At 42.2% G+C, this 23,547-nt stretch overlaps 1 protein-coding gene across 6 annotated transcripts in view; it reads right to left on the reverse strand.

The window, feature by feature from the left end:
* SIPA1L1 (signal induced proliferation associated 1 like 1) overlaps positions 1–23,547 on the reverse strand; it is a 402,079-nt gene that overhangs the window by 235,416 nt on the left and 143,116 nt on the right. For 2 of the 6 annotated variants that reach the window (XM_025192110.1, XM_025192113.1), the window contains one exon: positions 7,192–7,339. The exons of 2 other annotated variants lie outside the window; for them this stretch is intronic. The gene's annotated coding sequence lies outside the window, so the exon portion shown is untranslated. Of the gene's footprint in view, positions 1–7,191; positions 7,340–8,758; positions 8,932–23,547 lie in introns of those variants that run through there. 2 more of the 6 variants (XM_025192114.1, XM_025192111.1) reach the window with 2 other exon arrangements.

Raw genomic sequence — 23,547 nt, forward strand, 5'->3', positions numbered from 1 at the left:
GCATTACCAGAATCTACGTCTTCCTCCCAGAACAATTTGCTACATCTGCAGTCAAACACTACGATGTTGGATTGGCCTCTTCTGTTATGCACAGGCTCACCATTTACATCCCTATTTACTAAAAGACTTTCATCTTCATATCAAGGGACTGCCACCACTGCTGACATCCCCCAAGTCAGATCAAGACCACAGGGCTCCTCGCAGACTGGCTCCAGACCTGACAGCAGGGTAAGTGGCAGCATGTGGGTTAACACAGCTATTGCTTACCCCACAAGTGCTGATACTTGTCCCCAGTGGGGTTCCATAGCTAGATATTTAATGGCAGGCCCTGCCCCTGCTCACCTTGCCCATGAATTCCTGGAACATCTGGGAGCCCCACAGGCTACGTTAAGCTACTCTGCAGACCAGATCCCCTGCTCTGTAACCATTATGCACATAAATTAACATCCTATGGTCTTCAAAGTTCCCAGAGACCTTGGGGGCAGCAGGAAGAGTAAGCAAATACATAGCCCAGGCTGTATTTCAGTTTATAGTTTCAGTCATCTGACCCCAGCAGTCTTTCTTGCCAAGTGCAGGGGGGCTGGACCTGATGATCTGTAGGTCCCTTCCAGCCCCTAACAACTATGAAACTAAGAAACAATTTTTCCTACAAATTCCCTGCCTCACTTGTCACACTTGCTGTATACTCTGTAGTGAATAAGAGTAAAAATTTGTGAAGAATTATATTGACAATTACAAAATTGTCAGGCAAAATTTGGGAAGAATTATATTGACAATTACAAAATTGTCAGTCAATCTAATGGAATCAATAGTTTCCCTGTATTTACACCATTATGACAGCATATTTCTATCCTTAAGTAGACAAGGTGCACGAAGTAAAAAAGGGTTCTATTCATGGAACTAACAACCCTCCATTTCTACATGCTAATTGAGACAAGAATGCTTCAGGGTAAATAAACTATTGTGCAAGTGGACACTATTTGATCATCTAGCCATCATTTCCTGATTTTTGAGTGTTTCACAGTAATCCCAACTCTCATGAAATTATCACGAGTCACAATTTCTAAGTAAAATTAAGTCTGACTCATGATCTCGCAACAGAACTCTCAAATCTCTAGATTTTTTCTTCTGGCACATGTAGAGCAGCATCCAGCAGGTAAGTCTGTGGATGAGGAAGGGGGCAGATTGAGGTTCCCCCCCCCCCCACAGTGAGCGGTGGGGCAGGGGCATGGCCTGGGGTGAATAGGGACCTGGGGCCAGGGCAGGTCATGTGACAGAGGTGAAGAAAGCTCATCCAGAGGCTTGGGGAGGAGGGGCCCGGCTCCCTGCTGCTGCATGCAACCCTGGGGGAGGCATGGCATGCCTTTGCTCCAGGAGCCACATACTGGCCGTGCCGCATGTCCCCTGCCCACCCAGTGGTGGGCGGCACATGGTGCTGTGTGGCTCCTGGGACAAAGGCACCAGAGTGCAAAGCCCTAGCCTGCAGTCAGCCTCTGCCCTGTGCACAGATCTGTGGGGCACATGCCTCCCCAGGGGTGCGCGCAGTGGTGGGGAGCCACACCCCCGTTCCCCCTACCTCTGGACAAGCTACCCACAGATGTCACACGACCCACCCTAGCCCCAGGGGCCCATTCACCCCAGCTCCTACCCCACTCCTTCGCTCACCGTGGGGGCCTCGATCTGACCCTGCCCCTTCCCTCTCTCCCCCACCCCTTTCCCTCCACAGATTTACCTGCTGGGCACTGTCTGTATGTTTGCCCATGTGCCTGTGTCTGGCAAGTGCTAAATGCACAAGAGTCCAGCAGATGTCATCCCAATTGTAACAACAAGTAGGAATTTTTAATTTTTTTTCTAAAGCATTATCAGTTGTAGTAGTATAGTTTTTGTATAAATCTTTGACCTGCTAGAAATTAAATAAGTGACTAATGGGATTTATAAACCAACAGTCGATATTTCTATATTGGTTTATACTTCAAGAATAGCATCTCATGATTTACATACCAAAAATCTTGATTTTTAAGTTTTCCCAATTTTTGACATGGTGGGATTGGCAATACTGGTTTCACTTCACCATCTTAACATTTTTCATGTACATTTCAAATACAGATAACATATGAAAAAACTATAAGGACATGTTACCTTTGTAGTGCTACGAACTCCCTTGTAGCTCTACAAAAAGTGAGCATCCACACATTCATACCACCAGTCGGATGACAAACCTGGCAGCCCACCTAGCCCTAGTGAGGTAGTACATAGCCCTGCTGGGACACAGCTACCACAGAAGCTGCTGCTACAGCAGGGGCCCAACTGCTACAGTTGTTACTGCCATTCATGGAGGTGAAGGGGATGAAGAGAGTAGTTCTCCTAAACTCCCCCACTCAGGTAGCCTCTGGTGGCAGCTGCCAGCTGATCACTGACAGCCAGGCCCCCCTTTACACATAGGGGAGACGGCAGGCTATCAGTGACTGGAGCCACAGACAGGATTCCCTAGGGGAAGGGGGAGCAAAGGAGTAGCTCCCCTATATACTCCCTGACTGAAAAGCATACCTTGGAGGCAAATCTGTAGTGCTCCGGCCAGTGGGCTGTGCACATGCACACACCCCCAGTGCTACACAGTGCCTTAGCACTCAGTACACATTAACATGCATCCTAGTGCTCAGTTTACAATCCTTCAGCATCAAAACTTACTTTCAAATATGCATTCTCTTTTTGTAGGAACTTGGCTTAAATAGGAAACTGGACACTAACTAAGCAAGCATTTTATTTTAAAAATATAATATTTTCCTCTCGGTATGGTTTACTACCCATCAAGTAAAAAGCAAAAGCAAAACCAACCCTCTCCTCCCCTCCCTGGAAACACAGAGTTTAGTGTATCTATTCAGGAACCTACAAATATTCTAATATAGGTTTCACTTTACCTCATAAATCAGGCCCTCTTGCTCTAAATTTCTTCATATCTTAGAGCTGTCTCACTAATATCATACAGATTAAGACCCATCACCTCTCACGTCTATGGCAATGATTCTCAGCCAAGATGCCACAATACCCTGGGTGCCTTGAGATCCTTATGAAGGTGCCGCAGGGTACCACACAATGTTAGCACTGTTAGGTGTGCAAACACCTACAAATGATTCACAAGATAAGCCACAAGATTTCAAACAGGAATTCATAGTGATAAAAATATACTAACCTATCGTCAGACAAGGTTCCTTGGGTGAATTTGATATCTTTTATTAGACCAATCCAAATAGTTGGAGAATAGTTATTAGGCAAGCTTTCAGGTTCAAAAACCCTTAGTCAGGCTAAGGAAGTTTCAGCAGTTGGTGCGTGCTCTTCCTGCATGGAATGAAAAGTAAAGAAGCCAGCGGCTGGGCTGGGGAGTCAGTTGCCAGGCAGATTGTAATGTATCAAAAATCCAATGTCTATGTTTAGTCCCTGATCTCTAGTATCCAGCAGGTTGATGAAATGGAGCTCATAGGCTCGTCTCTGGGAAGTGTTGCGTAAGTTTCCCTTGAGGATCAGGACTGAGAGATTGGAGAGAGAGTGGCCCTCCTGTGAGAAATGTGCCCCCACCGGTAATTGGGTGTTTCTGTCTTTGATAGATTTCCGGTGTGCATTCATTCTGGTGCGCAGTTGTTGTTTGGTCTCTCCTACATATCTTCCATCAGGGCATTTGAGAATGAACGCACACCGGAAATCTATCAAAGACAGAAATACCCAATTACCGGTAGGGGCACATTTCTCACAGGAGGGCCACTCTCCCTCCAATCTCGCAGTCCTGATCCTCAAGGGAAACTTACGCAACACTTCCCAGAGACGAGCCTATGAGCTCCATTTCATCAACCTCCTGGAAACTAGAGATCAGGGACTAAACATAGACATTGGATTTTTGATACATTATAATCTGCCTGGCAACTGACTCCCCAGCCCAGCCCAGCCCCTGGCTTCTTTACTTTTCATTCCATCCAGGAAGAGCACACACCAACTGCTGAAACTTCCTTAGCCTGACGAAGGGTTTTTGAACCCAAAAGCTTGCCTAATAACTATTCTCCAACTATTTGGGTTGGTCTAATAAAAGATATCAAATTCACCCAAGGAACCTTGTCTGCCTATGTCCTTAGACCAACACGGCTACAACCTAACCTGTTGTGGCCTGTCTGAGTTCTATGCAACAGAAGAATTGCTCTATTATTTTTCTGTAGCAAAAAATAAGTGAAAATTAAGAACTGGCATTTTTGAGGCATGCCTAGAGCCTAAAAAGGTTAAGAACCACTGGTCTATGGTCTGATACTATTAAACCTAGAGTGTAAATAATGTCAATGCATTTGCTGCAAACTCTGGCTGCCTCTACACATTCAGGTCAAGGTACAATGGGATCTAATGCACAGTCCACACAATCGCACCTCCTGCCATTCCACACAAGGGCTCGGAAGGTTCACACATCTCTGAGCCCTGGGGACCATGGCTGCTGCAATCTCTCAGGCCTGGAGGTTTCACACTGGACATGATACACCCTGTGACTGGGAGCCCTGTTAGCTGATGGGGCTCCCAACGACAGGGGAGACCCTGCTACATGTGCAAATTTATAGCTAGTTGCTACCGAGCTTTAAGTTAGCACATATTTTTCAAGTCTAACTTTATAGCTGGTTAGAGCCTTTTATTGTGTGACAGTAGCTGATCACCAAGTAATTGGTGCCATTAAGCAATTAATTGTGCAACACCTGTACCATGAAGAAGGGCCTCATAATCAAGTATTCTGTTTCCCCCCCCTCAATTACTGCTCCCTATTCTATATTTTATATTTCTTCACATGTATTTGCATTTTTTTCAACAAAAAATCTTAGATTTTTATATGTATTTTGCTTATTTCTGTGAACTGTCCCTGCTTTCTTATTGAAGTTTGCGACACCTCTGAATTTAGTATAACTTCAATAATTCAGTTAATTTGTTTACTGCTTTTTCCAAACAGATGATAAAGATACTGGAGGGAAAACATTACTTTACCCTTAATTCCTTTTATTCATTGAAGTTTCTGGTTCTTCAGCCACTTTTCAATTTATTTAATATCTTTCTTTTTTCCTTTATGAAGAGTCAAGGTCATACATGTATACATACAGATAAAAGCAAACAATCCTACTTGCTTATTATCCATTTTAACATTTACAGTATTTTGATAATTCTCCATTTAATCATGTTAGAAATAGTCCAGTAATTCATAAGTTTGAGTAATTAATTTTCTTCTGATTTATTCCATTACTGGCCTACTTTTTAAGTATAGATTTTTTAATACTTCTGAGAGACCATCACCATCTTTATATCTTTGATTAGCCATTCATTTTGCTTTTTACTAACCTCTAAATCTCTTCGAAAGTCTTAACAGACAATATGTATTATTTCTTTGTATCCTTTGCCCTTTTCCACCTGTCAGTACTATTTTTTTTTTAAACTCCTGGGCATTTGTTTTGCTAGTAATGCTAAACTGCTGCATCTTAACATTCTCTAGTTCTCTACTATCCACGGTCAATTCTGCCAGAACAAGAAGAAAAAAGCTGATTTACAATGGCATCTATATTTTCCTGATCATGAAGCTGTCTATTGTGAAACCTAGAAACCATTCTGATGTTTAGCTGTATGTATTGCTCAAATGTCTGGATAATTAAAATTCCCTGTGAATACAATATGATATGGTTTACAGCTCCCTATCTTTGTCGAGAATGCTTTTTATTCATATTCTCTGTTTGCTGTGGTCATGTAGCACACGTTCATTACTTCCTCTCTCTTTAAATTAATTTTCCTTTAATTCTATTGTTCTTCAGAATATTCTGCCACTCATTACATTAAGAAGTGCAACCTTCTGGGAGTAAGTATGATTAGAACCACTAATAGGAAAATCAAGAGATTTGTTTTTTATTCCAAGTTGACAGTGACATGCTATGTCACCTATGTAAGTTCCCTTATTTTCTCTACGCTACAGATGTCTTAATATACAATGAAAAAAAGTGCTTCCCTATCTCAGAGGAATTTTATGAGACCCAAGTAACTCGGATCTGTAAACTATTCTGAGGGTCCTTCATGCATGGTGACGAGCAAAAATTGTTCCCTAGTTTGTCCCTCTACCATTTATCTGTTTCTTCATGCATTTGCATGTATATATTCATTTATTAATGTAACTATTCTGAGTGTGAAACCCATCCCAAGTTTTCCCACATGTTCACTAGGTAACATGATCACTATTTAGTATCCTGTCAAGTTTTTTCCCCCACAGTTCTTACACTTTTTTAAATTATTCCCTTTCTATTGCTTCACTTCTCCATCTTCCTCCTAGTATCCATATTTTAAACACATTCCATGTTAGAAGACAACAAATTCCCATATTCCCACTTTACGGCATAAATGCTTGCTAACTTTAAAAGAGAGTTGTACACATTTCGCCTAACTGGAAAAAGTATGCATCAGCAAACTCATTCCTGGTGACATCTAATTTTCTTTGAATTCAAAACCTTCTTCTCTAATCTCATTAGAACCTGTCTTAAACATAACTATTTATGTACTTTCTTCTACCTAGCTCAAACCTTTAAATGATACCCCAACACATAATTATGGACTCCTTCAGTCTTCATGTATAAAAATAAATTAAAATCTTTTCTTGAAGTGTTCAACCTAACACTCATACTCTAGCACAGAAAACTTGTACATGCTTACAATAAGGCTCCAGTCACAGCTTTCAATTATAAGCTTTTGAAGTCAGGACATTTTGTATGAAAAACTTCTTCATAGAACTAGTCATATCACCACTCATTAATAATGAATGATGTAATTTTCATTTTAGATTATGTTACATCCTAATTTCAAAGTATTAAAACAACTATAATAAAATGTAAAATTATTAAGTCTCCGCACTTTGAACAAGGAGGGTCTAAAAATTTCTATCAGGTCTCACACTGCTAAAAATAATACAGGTCTTTGTTGCATGAAAATTATACCATGGAAAAAAAAGTCTTTTGCATGAGGGCCACATCTTATGCTACACCAAACACTAAAATTAGTGCAGAACATGCCTGCTTATTAAATGGCATATCTTAGCAAGAACACAATACCAGTGCTCTGTGCATTGCACTAGGTGTCTCCAGTTTTCCAGTTAGATTCTATATTCATTTAAACCTAGAAAATCCTAAATGGTTTGAAACTTACCTACTTAAAGTATTTCCTCTCTCCAAGTGACATATCTCCACAGTTGTAATCGGTGAAGATGCTCAAACAGGAGCTCCCTCAGCATTAAAGATCTGGCAAGCAACTCTCCATAAGGAAATTTTTGTATTAGAATTTGTTCTTTCCACGTCTGAAATAGTCCAAAATTAAGTGACATTAACTAATCATGGCATTTTTTTTCTTTTTTTCTTTTTTTTCTTTTTTTCTTTTTTTTTTTTTACTAGAAGGATAATGGCTAGATAATAGTTGCTAGTTTCTATATTAGGTTATGCTTTTAAGAAATTTTTAAAAATGCCCAGAGCTTGAATTTGAGACAGCTGTTTGTTAAGAAAGATCTAGACCCTTTTTACAAATATAAATCTAAACATATATATTAAATTACTTCAACATTTTCAAAATTATCGGTGTTGAAGACTTCCATAATTTAGTATTTTGTTGCATGAAAATACTTTCATTTTCCAGAAAAACAACACTCACCCTCAAAAACAGTATTATAAATTACACGTTTGCTTAAACACAACTTCATTAACACAAATAATACTTTTTTGTGATGGAAGTTTGAAATTAACGTTTGAACGCTTGAAATTAAGAATGAACATTTCTCCTTGGACTACCCACAGATAAAACATGAAGGCTCAAGATTTAAAAAAAATCTGCAATATACCCTCCAAAAGAAAGATGTGCCGACAACCTGCTGATCTGACGCAACATTTTGTAGAACAAGAATTTTAAGTGATATATGCACAAAGCATATGTAAAAAAGGAATATATTAGTAGAAAGCGTCTTCCAAAAAGAGGTTTAGAGGCGGTAAGCTGCTACACATACCATGGAACAAAAAGTCAAAAAGTTAACACCACATATTTTCCATTTCTCTACAGTTAGATATTCTTGCTTTCATTAACCTTTTTATAAAACTACTAAAGCTAGTTAACTGGCTTCCTGCCAAAGTTACTTGGTAAGGAAACAGTCACTTATCTGTGGACTAGGTGATTGACACAGCTATCATGACAGCCAAGGACCCAAATGATTTCACAGTAGTGGCTCTCCTTTTCCATCAAACCCTCTGCCCCCAAGGCTAGGTACAGACAGTCAAAAAGCCTGAGGCTCAATTTAGTCAGTTTTTGCAGGTTAGTCTAAACTGCAGGGATTGAACCAATAAGCAAACGAGCAGACAATCACTTTTCATTGAAGAAATACAGCCACATGCCTGCAGTGGCTCAAGCCAGAAGCCAGGGAGGGGCGCTAGAGCACAGCTGCCAGCCACTGCTAAAGGGGAGGGGAGAGAGAAAGCCCTGCTGGAACAGAGGGGGCATGGCCAGACCCCAGCCCTACTCTGCCTGGGCAGGGGGGTGGGGGGAAAAAGTTTCATAGTTGTTAGGGGCTGGAAGGGACCTTACAGATCATCAGGTCCACAGCCCCTGCACTTGACAGGAAAGACTGCTGGGGTCACATGACCCCAGCAAGTTGGGTGTCAAGGTAGTGGCACTGAATTCATAAAAGCCTTAACAAAAATAGTTCTCTCTGAAAAACTATAAACTGAAATACAACCTGGGCTGTGTATTCGCTTACTCTTCCTGCTGCCCCCAAGGTCTCTGGGATTTGCAGTCACAGCTGCAGGACGGGGACCCTCAGGGTTGCTTGTCACTTCCTCTTCCCACTTCCAGGTGCCTGTGGGAATTGTAGTCCACGGTTGCAGCTGGCACTAAGTTTTAGCACGGCAGCTCTGTACTCGGGGGAAGGTGAGTTTGACCCGCCACCTCAGCCCCCAACCACAGCTGGGATTTGCTTGGGGGGGGGGGGGGGGGGGGGCGGGGGGGAGCCATCACTGCTCTGGCAAGGGAGCAGAGGGGCGGGGCCAGCCCTGTCCTCTGGAGCAGACAGTCCAGCCCAGGGATGCTGGGGGGGACTCTGATTTAACTTGAACCAGGAAGGGGTCTGAAACAGAAGTTTCATATACCGGTTTGACCGGTACTTAACTTAAATCAGTTAAGTCTGATACTATATTCAACCAGGTTTATTTTACACCAGTTTCAGCCATTTTGAAACTGGTTTATATGCAGTGAATGTCTGTTCTGTTACAGGTTTAAACCGGTTTCTGATCCCTTACAGCGGTTTGTGTGCAACTTCTGTCCCAAGCCCAAAGGGTACATTTAAGTACTATAATTGATAGCTTTGCCAGTACACGTAGCTTTTTCTCCTCAGTCAATTCATGTAAAAGAATAAAGTCACAGGCTGGGTTGTAGAAGTGGAGCTCCAAGAAAACTACTAAAATCAAGGTGCAAGAGACGAGATATAGATATAGACTTGGGAAAATAAAGGGAAATCTGCAAGAGGATAAAAACAGGCTAATCCGTTTGACTACAGCTAAAAGTATGCACCTTGCTCTTTTTAGCCTTAAACTCTTTTCAAGTCCCCTTACATTAGTACAGTGGTTCTCAACCTATTTGCCACAGTGGGCCACATTTGCAGCTCTCAATGTGTTATGTGGGCCACGCCCCACAGCTTAGGGGCCCCAACTGCCAGAGCTATGGGACCAGGGCCAGGGCCTGCAGCCTCCCACCCCTCCCAGCAGTGCCCGAGCCCCAGCTGCCACATGCGGGAGATGGCAGTTGCTATGGCCAGAGTGGAGTGCGGAGCCCAGGTCCCCCCTCCCAGCTGGTGGCAGGTGGCACGGTTGGAGCAGGGCCCATGGGAGGAGGGCAGATGCAGGCTTCCTGCTGTGGGCTTGGGGCTCCCTGCCCTACTGCCCTCTCCCCAGGGCCTCTGCAGCCCAGCACATGGGATCCAGCACCATCAGGAGGAGAGGCTTGGTGTCACGCCAGAAGCCCCACACTGGCCGCACCACCATGGCGAAGCACCCCTGCCCACCTGGTGGCAGCAGCAGAATGGAGTTGTGCCCCCCACTGCTGCTAGGTGGGCAGGGGGCACCTCACCATGGTGGTGCAGCTGGCAGCAGCACCAAGCCTCCCTCCCCTGATCTGCTGCAGGGGCCCTTGGGGGGGGGGGCAGCAGGGTGGGGAGCCCCAAGCCCATAGCAGGCAGCCTGCATCTGCCCCCACCCCTCATATATATCTGGGGGGCACATGTCCCCACATGCCTCCTTCTCCAGGAGTATGTGCAGTGGTGGGCAGCTGGCCCCCTCGCTGCTCTGTGGATGAGCTTCCTGTGGCTCCATCCTGCTTCCTGGCTGGGCCCTGCAGCCGTGCATTCCCACCCCAGCCCCAGGCTCCACATGTGGCCGAGCTGCACAGTGCCCCCAGTCCCAGCCCTGCCATGGCCTGCCTTACTCTATTCCCTCCCTCCCTGTGGGGGCCTCATTTTGCCCTCCCCCTGCATAGACGTACCTGGAGGGACCTGCTCTCCACACATGCACACTGTGGCCCCTGCCCCCAATTTCCCTCCTCCTGCTCCCCTACCCCCCAGTCCCAAGCAGCCCCTTGCAAGCTGGATTCTGCCAGCCTGCAAAGGGAAACCTGTTTTGCACATTTTTCTCCCTGACTCTAACAAACCAGCAATCTTTACTTTTTTTCTTAACAGGATGTCACATGGGCCACAGCAGTGTGTTGACTGGACCACGAGTTGAGAACCACTGTATTAGTACATCTACTAGATACAAAATTTCACAGTCTGAATGCTCTTTCAAAATGTCAAAGTAAATCAAAATGAAGGCCCCCTCAAGTCTGACTTCTATATTCTACATACTCTTTTTAAAACAATCCAATAGACCTTTTACGTCTGTATCTATAGAACATGGCCTGTTTCAGTAACTTCAGGAACTCCATCACACCAGCCACCAGTGTCACTCATGCACAGTGCCTGTATTCCCATAACATCATGGCTCCATTCCTCAACATAAATCAAAATCTGGCCCTAAAATGTGTTCTGGTTTACTAACACTTTCTATTTTCCTCAAAAAAATAATCTGTAGATTTTTGTAAACTCGTGCACTTCTTTTACAAACAGAAGCGCTCCCCAGATTTTGTGTGTAACAAAAAAATAGAGAAAGAAGAGATCCACAATATTTTTGTCTATTCTTAATTTCTTGGTGATTTTTTTTAAATCTTGAGGACAAGAATTCTTAGACAGTAAAACTTTGGGGTTAAATAAAGGCTATTACTTGGCACTTGGACAAAATCTTCCCTCCAAGTAGCTGAAAATTAAAAGATTGTTATTTATGGTCTTAAAAGACCATAGAATTAACCACTAATCATTTCCATTGGTTCAATAAGCCAATTTCAGTTGTATATCGCTTAACTTCAAGCGTTAAAACTTTATTTCATACTATAAATCTTCCTTATAACATTTTGTGGTCTGCTGTATAATCTAACATTCTTTTTCCTGTGATTTCCCAATTTCTTTCTTTGACAAAAATATTCCATGTCTCCTTGGAAACCAAAATAAAATATATATTGCAAACTTCTGACTATAGTGTTTTCCATTTGGACTAGAAAAATAACCTCTGCTCCCCTGCTGTGTGAATTGTGGTTTAATACTTTATTTCTCTTCTCTAACTTGTCCTGTGATTGCTATTAATTCCTCTTCATCTCCATTTTAAAAATGCATCCACTTCCATCCGTTCATTCACCTATTCACTTATACTGTACACCTTGATTAATTTTCCAAGCACCTGCTAGGGAAAAATAGGATGTGAAATATGGAAGTCATCACTGTCCAAGGCAATAGCTAGGCAAGAAACAGCCCTTCATGCCCAAGCCTCTGACAAAGGAGAGCACAGCATGATGCTTACAAGGGCACCTGCATATTTTCCATGGTACTTATCATTTTGGAAAATGCTTAGAAAAATAAGGCCATGATCTAAAATTAGACGTACTATACTAAAGTCTAGGGACACTAAGACTACTGCAACTACTACTACAATTACCGTTTGCTCCCTGACTATTAAGCAGCCAATGATTCTGAAGTGTCCTTCAAATCCCATTCCAGCTGCAGTAAACAAGAAAGAGCAGTTTCTCTTTGTGTATTCCACCTTCTAGTCAAAGACTTTCTGGACAATGAAAGAGGATTTTCCTCTTTATTAGCTGAACCTCTCTTGGTCTTCCCTCCCATTAAGTAGTGCCTGCCTGCCTTTGTTACTGTTGTCTATTCCAAACAGTAGCACAAAAACTAAACTAATTCTTGTTAGTTTCACTGCTTCCCCCAATGATCTGAAAGCTGCAGTGAAAGCAGATAAAAACAATTAGTTTTCACTGTGCTGCAGCACTTTGCCAAGTCTACACTAGCTTCACTTCTGCAAGGTTATCTTCACAACCACAAGGAAGACTTCTCTGTTTTTAAATTAAAGCTAAGATTTCAAAGGAAGTTTCCAAGGAAAGTTTCTCTAGCAGTAGCCAATAAAGCGTGGTTAATAATATGGGAAACTGTTAGGTTTTTATAGAAATCAATGCTGTTCTCAAAAATATTGAGGTTAGTTAGGATTTTCCCCGTCATGGATGAATGTAGTAGAATTTGAATGGATTAAAGACAGGTGGCAAGAATAAGATGCATGGAAAAACTGAGATAAAGAGATTGAAAAGATTAGAACTAATTTAAGAGATGCTATGATAAAAATTTATAAAATTAAGAATGGCACAGGAAAAAATAGATGAGGAAATTTTATTTCTTTTTAAAAATATAATAAAGGGACACATTTAATAAAACCAAGATGCTAAATCTGTTACTGACAAAAAGAACTGCTTTTTCTAAACACAATCTGCAGATCTGCTGGTACTACAATGGAACACTGAAGCCAAGAGCTTACCACGATTCAAAGGAAAATATAGATGTTTATATGGATAACAACATTTAGTAGTTATAATGGAAAATATTTAAAAATACAGAGTTGGAAAAGACCTTGCATTTTCCAGTCCATGCTAAATTATCAGGGTTTAGGAGGATATTCCTTATACCAGATTTTATGGTAACTGCCTACTGGGATCAATTAATTAACTGGTATGATACAATATGGAAATTTCTATGTACCTGTGTTCTACAGGCAAGTGAGAAAATGAAGTTTTCAAGGCTTGAAAATAAGGCTTGAATATAGTAAGAAGGATTCATAAACAGCTACCTAAATGGGCTTTCAAGGTCATCTGGAAGATGAGACTGGACAGGCGCTGAGTACATGGGGGCCTGAGGGCCATGGCCACCCTTGGGAAGAGGGTAGGGTGACCACCCATCCCTAACTGGGAGGGACAGTCCCAAAATGGGAACATCAAGTCCTGGTCCCAGGATGCATAACTCTAGGACAACATTTGTCCTGAATTCTCAGTAGTGTGCAAGGATCCGGATTTTCTGTTTGCCACATAAAAACGCAGCAAATGGCAGGTTTCCCCTTGTGGGCTGGCAGAGTTTTAGCCTGCAAGGGACTGCAGGGAGTCGGACGCAGGGGGCATCACGTGAATGTGTGCATGCACATACATGCATGTGGCCAGGAATACAGCCATGGGCAGCGATGGAGAGCAGCTCCAGCTGCCTGCAGGCAAGTCTGGAGGTGGGGTGGAGTGGGGAATTGAGGCCCCCATGTTGATGGATGGAGTAGGGCAGGAGCTGGGCAGTATGCTGCCCAGCCAGGATGGTGCATGGGGCCCAGGCCATGGCAGGGAGTAGGACAGAGCCATGGGTGGCTCATCGAGGGAGCAGGGTGGCTCCCTGCAACTGTGTGTACTCCTGGGGAGGGTAGAATGGGGAAGCAGACGCCCCCCAGGTTTGTGCGTGGGGCAGGGGCAGATGTAGGTTGGCCACCGAGGCCTCAGGGCTCCCCACCCTGCTGCCCTTCGCCTGTGCCCCATGTTGCTGCCGGGTGGGCAGGGGGCAACTCACCATGGTGGTGTGGCCAGTGTGGGGCTCCTGGGGGGAGGGCAGCCGGGCAGGGAGCCCAGAGCCTGCATCTGCCCCCCTCCCCTCCTCCGGGCTCCACTTGGCTCTGCTCCAGTCATGCTGCCGGAGGAGGGGAGGGGGGCATCACCTTAGCCCTCCTTCCTCCCCCGGCAAAAATAAAAGTCGGTGCCTATATGACACACTGACTGAAAATATCAGTTCTGAACAAAGTATGATCTATTCAGACAGTCTCTGCATGGAAACAGAGTCTCTTTACATTTCTCCAACTGCAACATTAAGATCTGAATAAACTCAGAAAGATTGAATTCATCCAGTATATAAATGAGTCCCTGCTTCACAAAACTTACAGAATGAGGCTACCCCGGATTTGTTACAAAGTCTGCAAAAGTAAGGAAATGAACACATTTGGACCAAACCTTTGACAAGAAGTGTGTGGGAGGGTGGAGGGAGGAGGTCAAAACCATCACTTTTTTATGAAAACCTGATAAAATGAGGAGGGTGGGAGATGAACAATAACAGTTTGGAGTTCATACTTGGCTGGAATAAAGCACAAGATTGACACTAAGGTCCCTACTCTCCTGCCAGTGAGCAAGGGCCTCTCTTTCCTTAGGGACAGCACAAAGTCAATCCATCTCCTTAAGAAGGGCAGGGATTGCAGCAGAGGTCTCCTCTGGGTCCTTGAGATGAAGGGGTAACAGTGACAGGGGGAACAATTGCTGAGGGAATCTATTTGGGTGGATACAGAATAGTCAGTGCACTCTAATACACTTCCCTTTAGTGCTAAAAAGACCAAAGTCAATTGGGTAAAATAAAAACCAGAAATCCTAGCAGAGAATATAGTAAAGCTTGGCAATTTTCTAGCTACAGTTGTGAATGATAGTAGCTGTACCCCAAGGTTCCTGAAATCCAACCTCTAATTGAGAAGAGAGATACTCTGGTTTTGTGGGATATTAAATAATGGGATTTTTACTCCCAGAGTCCAGTATTCTACTGAAAGAAAAGGGAAGAAAATAGAACTGCTATACTGGTACCATATTTAATTATTTACATACTTTTAAAGTATGAATGACCAGCTGTTCAGTACTGTTTTTTCCTTACAGTTTACTGTGTAATCCCACACCTTTCTTATTGCAAACTAGTCAAACTCTGGTCTGAAAATGGAATGATTTATTTCCTACAGGATTTATTTGTGACATTCATCACTACAGAATCTAAATGCTTCACAAACAATTTATTTTTATAACACCTGTGAGGGGTGTGACACGTAAGTAACAATACTAATTTTAGAACCCAATTTGAGATGCGTATGATTTGATTTTTCACAGCATTTAAACATTACATAGCATTTTATATATCTAAAAGAGGTCCCAATGATTCCAGTTACTGTGTTCAATGCCCAGCACTTTTCTGCAACTCATATCCTACACGTCTCTGACAAAGCACGTAAAAATGAGAAACAATTATCGATTACTAGTGAAACATTTGGTTTTAGTGACCCAAATGCATCACATCAGAACTCTATAGCATAAATAAAGATGGAGTCTAGTTCTCCAGAGTAACATTCAATTGGCCTTAACCATAGGACTTTCTTTTTCTTTTCCTGCAGTCCCCTACTTCATTTACTAAACTCCATCTAGCTTCGGTAACAAATGAAACAAAAATCCCCCAGACAGGAGTTTCCTTTACTGCATAACCCTTATTCTTTCCCAGAGCACAACCACCTTGAGTGAGGAATAAGGAAGGAATGGTATGTACCCATGAAATATAAGACTGTACCATGATGCACACATGCAAAGTGGACAAATTAATAAGATTGTATGGGGAAATTTAATTCTCTAGTAATTCCTAACTTTTAGGCACTTGGATTTGCGAGCCCAATGTTTTTTCACTGTAGTTTATTTGTAATATTAAACCACAGTGGATGGGACAAAGTACCAGATGGTATTTCTGTTACAAGAAGTGTACCCATTTTTATAAAACAGATCTGAATTAAAAGCCAACTGCCTATTTTGGACACAAAGTCCCCATTTTGATATAGGTGCTGTTGAACTTCTTTCATGATAGAAAATCCACGTTACATTTTCACACCCACAATTCTTACACAAAAATGCTATATTATGGTTAATTACTTTTCTTGTTGAAAAGTTTAGGAAGTAGAATAAATGAAAAAGTATTCTGAATTAGAAAAAGAATAAGAGAGTTAGAGACGTTATATAATGCAATACCGTTTCATGAATAAGCCATTTATTTGGCTTTTTTTGAGTTAAAATAGAGATTTTATCTCCTAATATGAAAAAAAAATTGAAGGCAAACCTGAGTGTTTGCTGTACAGCTTTGTTTCTTCCTCTAAATGCAAATATAGAAACCCTGGCTTGTGATCTGTTGACTCACTGTGCATTACATCCATCTTGCCTCTCTTAAAGCATGCTTGATAGCACATTGTGCTATCATGCAGGAGATAGCAGGCATTGATCATTTTTGTGGATTTTTTCCCCCCACATTTTTACAGCACTTGCATTTTAGGCAGAGATTTGGATAATCCCCCAGTTTGTCTGTATGGGAAAAAGATGGTTGGAATGTACTGATCTAAATACAGCTTTAAAACACTCAAGCCCTTGGCAAGTGTTATTTCTATCATTCTACAAAGTTTAGCATGAAAAAATAAAGCACTAGGGGTAACCACATGTTCAAAACCCTCTCATCCGAGTATGGACAAAAGCACACTCTCCAGTCTGGGGGGCAATACAATGATGTGCCATAGCTTCCCCTGCCCCCAGGGGAGCCTGTCAGTCAGCCAAATAGGAAAACCGATAGGCTTTTGAACTTTTAAAAAAGTTCCCTGTCCAGCAGCGTCCCTTTAGAGCCCCCTCACCCTTGCTACCTGGCAGGTGAGAAGTGCAACACGGAATGTCATCTGGGAGCAACAGGGTCTGATCAGAGTCTGTACCCCAATCAGCTCATGCCAGCTACTTGCACAGGGGTAAAGGTGAGGGGGCTCCCTTCTAGCGCGAGCAGGAGCTGACAGGGATGCACAGACAGACTCCCCATAAACCTCTGCCCCACTTGCAGGGAGCACCTTCACCTTTGCTGCCTACCCAGGGCACAAGCAACTTTAAAAGGCAGGCATGCCTCCTACAGCCAGAAAATGCCTCCTTTATTCCAGAAAATGCCTGTTTTGTTCCAGGCCCTTTTAAGAATGAAGTGTATTAGCAATCTAGGACCCAAGGATGCAACTGGCAGATGTGCCCAGTGTCAGGCTACACACACACACAACAGTGAACAAGTAGCCCAAGACCAGGGAGAAGCTCCCCAATTTCAGGCTGCCTGTGGGCCCTTCTGTCCCAGAAACAGGGGCTCCCATTGCCAGTCCTGCCAATCAGAAGGGGTAGGCAGGGAACAGCCCCCAGGCCTGAGACAGCAGAACTGCCCCCTACACTGCCCCATGTTCTAGGGTTTTGCACTGCAGGCACACCTTGGGGGTGAGGGGAGGTGGAAGAGGAAGGACCAAAATAGCAAATAGCAAAGCGCTCTGGGATAGTAAAGGGTCTAGATAAGATACTATAGGTTCAAATACATGTGAAGTGCATACCCAGCATGAAGAATTTCCACATTTAATAAATAAATAGTTTTAAACAGGTGCAAAAAATATTTACTTTTAAAAACTTTTTACAGTGCAATAAAGTGCTTGAATGTCTGGCACATTATATTTATTGCATGATTAAACCAGGTTGCAGATTAAACAGTAAACTTTGCCAGAACCGTGAAATATTTCAAAGAATAGCTATGTAATACGTGATACCAATCATTCAGGATGTGATAGGAGAATTAAATTTTTTCCCCAAGAAACCTTTTCAAACTCTATATTGCTGAAGAGATGGTGCAAAAAACAGATTCAGATCTAATCTTTATCTGGCTAATCTAAATGCATACCTGTTTAATGGAGAACTTTTTCTTTGAAATTAAAGACTTCCAAAGAGAGTTATAACACTCACAAATAGCGCACATAACTGGGTGAATGCTTAGCCTTTATTTCGGGTTGATTACAAATGTCAGTTGTAGAAAACAAGTCCAGCACAGAACTTTTGGAGTCTTTCACCTAAAGAAAATATCAGTGGAGTCATACTGGCAGAAATCTGAAACAATGCTAAAAATGATGTCACACCCATGGTTTCCAGGAGCCAGGCACTGGTCAGTCTGGGTAGATGCACGAGTGGCTAAATGTCTGTTTTCTGGCATTAGGCTACTACCATTGACTAACACTACACCAAATAGGAAAAAAGTCAGTTCTCAGAGTCCAGAGTAAATCATAGCAATGTTGATATGCCTTTACAATGAAACTGTGGATACAATAACTTTTTAAAGCTATCGATACCAGGAAATCTCCCAGAAATAGGGCCATTATTACTAAACAAATGTGTACGTCTATAAGTACTTATGTAGGGTGAATTATTATAACTACTTTCAAGTCATCAGATACACTTGAGTGAGATCTTATAAAATAGTTTTCCTTTAAATTTGGTGCAATTGCAATCCAGACTCCTCATTTTAGAAAACTAATATTTCAAATGACATGTTTCCGTTTTAATATCTGCTGTTAACATAAGAATATTAAACACAAGCGAAAAGAATTAATGATCTGTAACAACCCACCTGCAGCAGATTGTCACTCAGCTTTCATTTTCGCTGGGACAAATGTGTCCCTACAGGAAACATCAATAATAAAACAAACAAATATACAAACAGCAAAGGGTTAACTTAAAACCTGCAGTCCTTCCTGAGACCTGGAGAGGGCAAACCTAGCTGTGCTGCCTCCTCAACACTGCAGCCTTCTCTCTCCACCTTGACTGGCCTCCCTGGGAGCTTTTAACTTCCTCTGGGGCCACGCAATCATCCCTGTCAGATGGCTGTGTGCCCCTGACCAAGCAGGATAATAGTCATTAACCCCTCAGCTGGGCTCCCACCCCGAGCCATGCACCCAGTTACACCACCCAAAAGTGTTTATGCATTTATTTCTGTAGAGCTCTAAAGCCCAAATGAAATAAAAGTCCTACTGGACTAGGCATTGTATAGGGAAAAACACTCTGGCCTGCCAGGATTATAATCTAAACAATCCACAAAATACACAAGGAAAGGCAAGGAAACTAAGGCATACCTAGAAAAAGTTACTTGTCTGTCCTCAAACAACTGGTTACTGGAAGAGCTATGGATAGAATTCAGATTTTCCCAGATCTCAATCCAATGTTTTATTCACTGAATCACACCCAAAGCCTTATATCAAGTTCTGTGAATTTCCAAAAAGAAAGAAAAAAGAAAAAAACCTCCAAAAGGGGTTCTTTCCTAAATACATTAAGAAAATCAGGAGCCAAAAGAAAACAGAACTCATCATAGACAGATTTAGAAGTTCATTAAGTCTCGTCTACAGTCTCCAGGGGGTGGGGGAGTTGAAGAGAGACCTGGTTCCAGGGGCAGAATTGGGAGCAGGGGAAAAATGCAATAGTGCAGTCACTCCCACCTTTGATCACTAGTCCACCTAAAATTTAAAACTGTCTGAAAATGGCACCAGTATATCTATCAAGGCAACAATGAGGGAGTTGCTTGAGTTTATGGCTCATTATAAGTTACCTGAATCCTTCTAAACTCTTCACTCAACAGGTGTTAATGACCCTCTCTCCTTTTTAATGGCCTTGATGATCCACTTACTATCCTTTGTTCTGAAATTCCACTCTCTGTTGGCTTCTCAATGTATTTCACAGCCCAGCAGATTATTTTTTATTCTAGTTAAAAACATTAATTCAGGTGTGGAAACAATAACTCAGGTGGAACATCAACTTGGATGTAGAAATTACTTTCAGTAAAGTACTGGATGCACTGTCAAGATGTTCAAGAAGGCTAAATTTGGTTTTATAAATCTGAAAGAGATGTACATTTAATTCAGACAATAGAACTAAAGAAACATCTTTTGAATATTTACCAAGTTTGTTGTGTTTATACATAATACATGATATAGCAAAGTAATGCACATCCCAGTAAAGCTACCGTATTTACCCAAATTCAAGATAACTTCAAATTTGTTATAATTTTCCATGTATAGAATCTAATTATTGGAAAGTCATCTTAAATGCATCCCCCCTTGCTCCCCCTCAGCCCCCCACTGCTGCGGCAGGGAAAGCTGCAGCTGAAGGTGAGGGCAGATCTGCACTCCATGCTCCCCTGCCTGCCCACTAATGCCCCTCCATCATTTGCTCTCCCCCCAGTGCCTGCCCCTCATCATGTGCTCTATTCTAAGAGCTTCATTTTCTTCCCAAAAGGCTTTCTAAACCCAATCCCTTCCACACATTCTACAGAACTATATTTACCCAAATCAAAGATGACTTTGACTACAAGATGAAACCTCCAATAATTGGATTCTAACCATAGAAAATAATAAATTTGTTATAATTATTTGAGGGTCATCTCAAATATATGCCCCCCACACTGTGACAGGGAAAGCAGCAGCAGTTGGGTAAGTAAAAAAGAAGGCAGCAGGGGTGTGATAGTGGAGAAGGTCAGGCAGCCTGACCCCTGCTCCTTGTCCCTCTCATGCCCCACCACTGCCTGTCCCCCCTGCCATTTGCCCATTCAGTGCCTGCTTCTCTGCCACCTGTCCCCGACTGTCACTTATCCTATGTGGCAGCTCTGGCTCTGGTTCCAGCCCAGGACCCAGCCAAGTGTTAGTGGCAACTCCGGCCCTAGCCAGGCAGCACCAGCTCTGGCCTGGGCCCAGGCCCTGGACTTGGTCCCCGGCTCCAACCAGACAGCTACAGCAGTGGCAGCCTTGTCCCCAGGCTGGGACAACCAGCAGCTATGGTTGAGGCCACAGCCCCAGGCTTGGGATTGGGGCCGCAGCAGCTGTCTATCCCAAATTGGTACTCAAAACCAAGACAAAGCTTCTCCCCCTCCCCCGCCATGCTAAAAAGGCAAAGAACCCTCCCAACCCAACCCTCATTTGAATTAAAGTAAATGTGGTATTTGCTCCCCTCCACTCTTAAAAGATTCATGTGAAAAAACTTCCACCACTCCCCTTGTGACTTTACCAAAGTTGAAGCTTGTTATGAAGCTTTTCCTACTATTCAGTGTGTTTTCCTTTTCTTAATTCATTTCTATTATTCCTAATTGTGCCTCCACTAATAAAAGTTATTAAATTAAAACAGAATAAACTTTTCAGAATATTTTGATACCTGAAAGTGTACCATTCAGAAGATATTCTGATGCATGAAATATATTCACAAGAAAAAAGGGATGGAACTGAAGCAGAGGCTTTGGCTTGTTTTTTCTGCTTATTTTAAAAGGCTGTACATGAAATAGCTCATATATCACAATGAAATTGGAGTGAGTTAATTTACTGTCTGATATTGTACTGACATAGTTAAATCAATGTAACCTTCTGTATAGAGACTCTTACATCAACATAAACCTGGCTTATACCAGTTTGGCTTTATAACCTGTTATTTTTAAAAAATTGCTCCCACTTCTGGGCTTTCCTCATATACTTTAGAGTCAGAAGGCAGCAAACATGCCATGCAAGATATTCCTGTACGAAGATTAATATCACATTAAACAGTCTAGATTCAGAAGCAGACGATTACAAAATATATTAAAATGTAACCTAATTAACTGGTTGCCCTACAGATTTTGCTGACAATCTGATCATATCCACATTAAGCAGAACTGAGAAAAAAGGGAAAAAAACAAGCAAACAAGGTTCAAACTGTGACATCTGAAGGAGACAACCACAACTTTTTAATGGATTCTAGGGAATTTAAAAACAGAAACAAAAATGTTACGGTGCTAACAGATATTTTTACAGGATTAATCAAAGCAACAATCACGAATTTTAAGTGTACATTTTCCCTGGTCTGATTATGATAACATAATATATTTAGCAAGGAAGGAGAGTCTAATCTTCTCTGACTTCTTCCTGACACAACACAATCTAGGGAGTTAAATTTCTATGCCATAAGGAGCTTTTTCAAACTTGATTGTGTACTAAATCATATATACAATATACTATGCTTTTACAGTCCCTTCCATCTGAAAATGTTAATTCAATTAGCAAAAGCTTACCCTCAATACCTCATCTGAGATGCAGGGGCCTCAGCTCCACTTTATAGATGAAAACAAGGTACAGAAGGATTAAAGGAACCTTAATCTTCAAAACTGAACACAGTATGGGGGGGCGGATAATTTTCTAGCATATGAAATTAACAGGGACTCTGCTAGGTAGAATTTTTTTTGAATGATTTAGGAAGCTGTGTGAGAGCAGTTGCATCAGTAAGGCAAAAATGACAACCTGACAGTGGCAATAGAATTGCAAAAGGTATTCAGTGGTCCTTTACCCATTTTTTGTTACAAATAGTCATTCACCAACTTGCTTATACCAGTAAAGACTCTACAAAGTTTTTCTATTAGAATCAAAGAAAATATTGAAAAATCAACATAATAATTATATACCTGCAATTTCATTCTTAGTGACTACTAATTGTGCAAGTAAACATTCTTCCAAAACACAACTCTGTCAAAAAAGTTAATTTTGTTAAATCCATTTGTTCTGTAGTAACATGCCAAAATTTTGGTTAAGTGAAAAAAAAAACAACCTGATTTTTACAAACTATGCAAGACATTAGTCCAAAGCCAAAAAGTTAATGATTTACCATATAGCTTATTGGACTGGGCCCCAACAGTCAATAGTGTTTCAAGCCATGGTGACCCAACAGCTCAGCACTGCTCAGTATGTGTACGTACTCCAGATACCCTTCATATAGGAGCCATGTGCTAATTAGCCTCCCAATCATGACTGGAGCTAGGTGTTCTTGTCAAGTCCTGGGATCCTCCAAAAAACCATATGCGAATGAGGCGCAGAACAACCTGGTCTGGCTCTACTTCATGGAGTGCACGGCCATACTAATCATATGCAACAGGCTGAGAGGGAGGGAGACAGAGGGATTCTAGGTGAACTGTTTGGAGCCCTTTTTGTAATGTTTCCCAGAATTTAAGGCTGGTTAAGAAACAGGAATCACGGGAAATGGGAAAGAAAAGTGTAGCTCAGCTATGGGAGTGAAGAGGAAGTTGAAATGTATGCAATATAGTGGCTCACCGTGACTTGGAAAAGTTGGCGACTGTGGCATTGATGCCTGCACAGTTGGATGGGTAAAAAATTAGCTAATGGGGCACACCCAGAGAGTAGTGGTGGACAGGTTGTACTCAACCTGGTGAGATGTAAGCAGTGGGGTCCCCCAGGGCTCAGTCCTCGGGCCCACAATGTTTAACATCTTCATCAGCGACTTGGACGAGGGAGTGGAAAGCACGCTGTCCAAGTTTGCTGATGACACTAAGATGTGGGGCAAGGTGGACACACTTGAAGGGAGAGAGAGGCTGCAACTAGATTTAGACAGACCACAAAAGTGGGCAGACGAGAATAGGATGGGGTTCAACATAGACAAATGCAGGGTGCTGCACCTTGG

Source organism: Alligator sinensis, unplaced genomic scaffold (assembly GCF_000455745.1).
Source record: "Alligator sinensis unplaced genomic scaffold, ASM45574v1 scaffold718_1, whole genome shotgun sequence".
In the NCBI taxonomy this organism is placed as follows: Eukaryota; Metazoa; Chordata; order Crocodylia; family Alligatoridae; genus Alligator; species Alligator sinensis.